Source organism: Etheostoma cragini, chromosome 13 (genome assembly GCF_013103735.1).
Source record: "Etheostoma cragini isolate CJK2018 chromosome 13, CSU_Ecrag_1.0, whole genome shotgun sequence".
Taxonomy (NCBI): Eukaryota; Metazoa; Chordata; class Actinopteri; order Perciformes; family Percidae; genus Etheostoma; species Etheostoma cragini.
Genome location: NC_048419.1, coordinates 17085116 through 17090216, shown reverse-complemented (window position 1 = coordinate 17090216; position 5101 = coordinate 17085116).

Genomic DNA, 5101 nt, shown 5'->3' with positions numbered 1-5101 from the left:
GAGTGGGAACGAATGTGCATGTATAAAAGCTAAAACGGTAACATTAAGAGTTCAAATTAACAAAACTTTAAACATCTACAGGAGTAAATTACAACATACACATTAAGGCAGCAGTAACATTATATCAAGAAACATCATACAGTAAAACACTGACAGGGAACATGTTACTGCACACCAATACTTTGAATTTAAGGGCTACATTCTGCTCACTTACTTTACCTAAATGAGGTTTTGAATCATAGACTGTACATGAAAGTAGTTTTTAATGAAACACTTTTACTTTAAGGAGTATTAACACAGTGTGGTGTTAGTTGGCTTCTTTTAGGCTAGGCCTACTTAGCCAAGCATTCTTCCACCATTGCATTTATGTCACTGAGTTTATGCGCATGCTGTGTAAACGTCCCTTAACACAATGACCTTTTTTACGGCAGACATGTTGACATGTCATAGTAAAAAGTTTTTTTTTTTAAACATTAATAATGGCTGCATTCCACTTAGGAGAGGCCCTGGTTGTGCATTCTGACTGACTGGGACGCTTGAAGTACTTGAGCCATTGTTAAGGTTATCAGCTGAGCTCCTACTGTGACAAGTCAAAATGTGTGCCGTGAAAAAGGTTTATAACTTAATAAATTACTTAATGTAAGTCATTTAAGCCACACCACAGGAAGGAACTTACCAATACTAAAAAGACTAGTAGAAGTAACTAGGAAGAACTTCTTTTATTCACTCTATTTCTGTCACCAGCTCAATCGTCTTTTTTGGAAAAACATTTGTAGGCTGCTGTATTTCTTGACTACAGTTCTTGATATAGCTTTTACTGTAAGCTACTGCCTATCTGTTTTGACCTTTAGTAAAGTTCTTTTAAAAATTTGCCTTTAATTTCCAACCAGTAAATTATCCTATTATCCGATTTCTGACCTGTAACGGCTCTCTGTCATTGTTTTTGATATTTGTATTGTTAGCCTATGTGTCTGTACCTACTCTATTTAAATATTGCCGGCATTTAAGCTCCTTTTTTGAAGAGCCTACTTCCTACCAAAACCTAATATAGCCTATCCCACCCGTTATATTCTGACTGACATTTGAAATAGCCTAAGCCTATATCTTTTCATCTGCTGCAGTGGAAGAATCATGAAGCTATATTAAAACATTGTGGAAATGAACCCCTTAAAACAATTGTCTTCCATCCCTTAAATCTTAAAGAGTAAAGTTTATGTAATTCTATTGTGTTTTTGTTATGGTCAACAAATTCTACGAAAACACCAAGACCGTCAATGCATTACTCCAACTTAAAACACGTCACAACTTCCATGCACTGTGGCACTCAGCCCCAAGACCATTGGTTCCTAATAAAGATGCTTAACATGGGCTAAGTAATTTCCTAAAACAGCCTTGCACTGTAGTTTTATCAGACTACAGCCTACTAAACAGGAGTAGGCTACATAGTGCATTGTATTTTGAGTCGTGGATGAATACATTTGGTAGTCTAGTGAGTATTCGCAGGGTGGGGTATGTGGGATAAACTCAAAATAAACTGCAGTACCCTGCAACAGTGTAGCATATTCATGTTTAATAGTTTTTGACAACACGGTTTGTAGAACATAGATGCACTTTATCAGGCTTTGGTCATACAGGCAATATTATCTTATAAATGTATTGTAGGTGTTGGTATTTTTATGGGATTTGGTGACAATATCAAAAATAGGATTACAAAACAGTTGAAACCTTTCCTTTCTTTTAATACTTGTTTTAAATGCAAAATACCATCTGTTATTTTTCAAGCAGATTCTTGTATGTTCCTGACGATCTCTCATCACAGAACATTTACCACAAGAGGACAGTGTTTCCCTGTGGAAAAGCCATTGTTGCCCATTCTCCCACATCTCCTCTAATAGCCTATCCTTGGCATCCATTTGTTACTATTGCTGTGGCAGTTAAGCTGTTGGCAATTGCAGTTTTTCAGTTATTAGAGGCAAGGTCACCAAGTAGTATAATTTGGTGGAGAAGAAAAATCCACTTTATTTCATTTTACTTATTTTATTTTACTAAAAGATTTACAAAAAAGGAATCATTTTTCCGAGCTTTTTCCACATTCCACAAATAAGTAAAACTGAATAACAAACAGATGGTATGAGTAAGAACATTACACAGTCATGACAGCTGAGAAATTATGTGTATTTGTGTATGAGATAGGGAGGGGTGAAATAAATCTAAATGGGATAAAGGGACATGAGTTATTTCGATTCTGTGTTTTGGGGTATGAAGAACATTGCTGACATCCGCAGGGACCGGCAGGACTGGTGTTCACCACCTGCAGCTAAATCCCCAAAAACCCGAGACCTTCATCTATCTGTCTTACTCTCTGTTCTCTCTTCTCCCTTTGAAATAATACACACACACACACACACACACACACATACACACACACACACACACACACACACATAAACACACAACTGTATGCTTTCAGCTCACTGATTCAGTCTGTGTTATTACCCCACTGACTCATTGTGCCTCAGTCTGTCCAGCTCATGGCCCTCTTTCTATTTTCATCCTGTCCCAACATGAAAATGCCACGACCTTGTGTCTTCTGTTGGACCACTAGAGGTGTATGTGTATATACAGTATGTGTGTTATGTTTATGTGTTTGAGTGTGAAAGCCTAATCCCACATGCCAACGGTCACCCTCCCTGTCTAAATAGCTAATGGAATTGGTTTACTCCGCGTTTTTGACAATCCTACCGATGAAATCCGGAACCAGTTGGTTCTCATTTGCTTATCATCAAAATATGGTTGGAGAGCAAGTAAGGATAAGGGAGTAAAAGATGAGGGAGCCCAAAGGAGCAAGTGAAATAAGTTAGGGGAAACAATATAAATATGGCAACAGGGGAAAAAATAAAAATAAAATAAATAAATGAGTTGTTGGCTGGCTGTCAACAGCAGACAGATTTAGCTTTCACTGAACTGTCTGTTTTTTGACATTTTATAAACTCCTTTCACAAAAATTGCAGCATCAATATTTTATTAAATCCTGAGGGAATGTTTTGATGGTAAATCGGACTTGTGGTGCCTGCCTTGGAAAATGAGAGTTGATATAAAAGAGAAAGAACAGCTCACGGAAAACATTTTTTTCCAAGTATATGTGTCTTATTCAGCGGATTCCTGGACATGGTTTATTTACTGAGTGGCTTAAGTAGGGCCCATTTTGGCCAGTAGCCTCAAAATAGTTCTGAGCCTATAATAAAGATGGATTGAGTTTTAAATGTTCAATTTCCTACGTTATAGGACAATAAGGCTGAAATTAATTTACACAAGAACTTAAAACATGGTTTAATTCCTTTGAAAAAAGCACATTTCGGTTTGAAATTATCTCTTATTTTAGTTTTTATTTAAATTTATATTTGTCAGAGTGATATTTTAGTTTGACTTCACATTTATGCCCAGGGCTTTAGAAACACTAGAATGTCTTAATTTTTGTCTCCTCCTTTTTGATTTTAAAGTCCTGCTGCTTGTGCATATCTTGCAAAGTACCTCCTACACAGCCAGGATTTGTCAAAATGAGTTTGACTTTGAGTGGAAGAGGCTGTCTGCTCCAAAAAGGACTTGATAGGTTTCAGTTCAGGGGGGAAAGAAATAAAAAATAGAACAGTAACAAATGGCTTTTTGTTTTTCTTGGTACACATACAGATTAAAAAGTAATGATAAAATTACCTCCTTTACGTCATTTCTTTTATTTTTATTAATAGCAAATTTATTTATTTATGACCTCACTTTACTCCCATTAGCTATGAACAGAAATACTCCCATGGCTTATACCAGGCAGTCTTTTTAGCCACTGACAGTATGCTCTTCAATAAAGACCCAGCTCTTTGTCTTCACGCGTGGCTACACATTTATTCACTCAGTTTGGGGTCAAAAGGCATCTAAGGACATGACTGATGACAGTATTACATATTGTGTAAGATAAAAACAGGATCTAGACTGTCCCCAGCTGAGCAGGCCTGCTTTTATCAACAAAGACTTTTTAAATTCCGTAACTTTCCAGGAAAGAAATTACATTTTGACGTTAACCACGTGTGCAGAGGTGAAAATGTAGGCAGGGTTTACAATAACTTCTCTCTGAATCTGTTTTTATTCTTCACACATTTATTTCTGTCACTTTTAATAATCAGACATTTCCAACAGGATACTTTTTGAGAAAGGATCGTCAAAACATGTTCTATTATCTCCATATTTGAACGAGTATCTCTCTCTCCATAGCTGCAGGCTTTTCACCCTGCCTTCCTGTGTGGCTTGCCAATCCGAGAGTTACTCTAGCATGCTTATGCCCTTGGGTGTGTGTCCACTCCTGGTGACTTTCATAATCAGAAAGAAGAGAAGTGGATGCTATTAATTTTGAACCAGGCAATTATGAGATGGAGGAAAAGACAGTTTTTTGGGTATAAGCAAGGGAAATTAAATAGCTAAAGAGGTGGAGGGAAATAACAAATAGCTCCTGGTTGTGAACAGCAGTAACAAGGTCATTGAAAAACCATTTCTAATTGTTTCTCTGCATGTCCAACTGTGATGCTGTCTTCATTACAGTATGTCTAAATTAATGATACATAACCTGCAACAATTATGTTACATAAAATCCACATAGGCCTGCACTGTATAATGGGCAGCTGCAATTAATAAATTAATTATAGTTATTCTTGATTCAGCTAAGCCTATTACCAAAATGTGCTTGACAGTGCAATATATCATTGTCAGTACTTGGATATATGCACAACTGAATCACATTGGCCCATTCTGTCTTGTTAGCTGCGTCTGTAATGCCAATTCGGTGAAAAGGATCTGTCTGGTGGCCATTCTGTGCGTGTTTGCCATTGGCTTTAGTGTCACCCTTATTTTGCCTGCCTAAATTATCACATTTTTCACTTTCAAAACATTAGCTATCTTTAGTATACACAAGTCAGCAGTCTCATTTCTATTGTGGGGCCAGATGTGTCAGCTGTGACATCTATCTTAATTTTGAATAGTTTTTTATGTTAATTTTTTGGGGGTATTTTCAGCCTTTACTTTGATAGGACAGCTGAAGACATGAAAGGGGGAGAGAGGG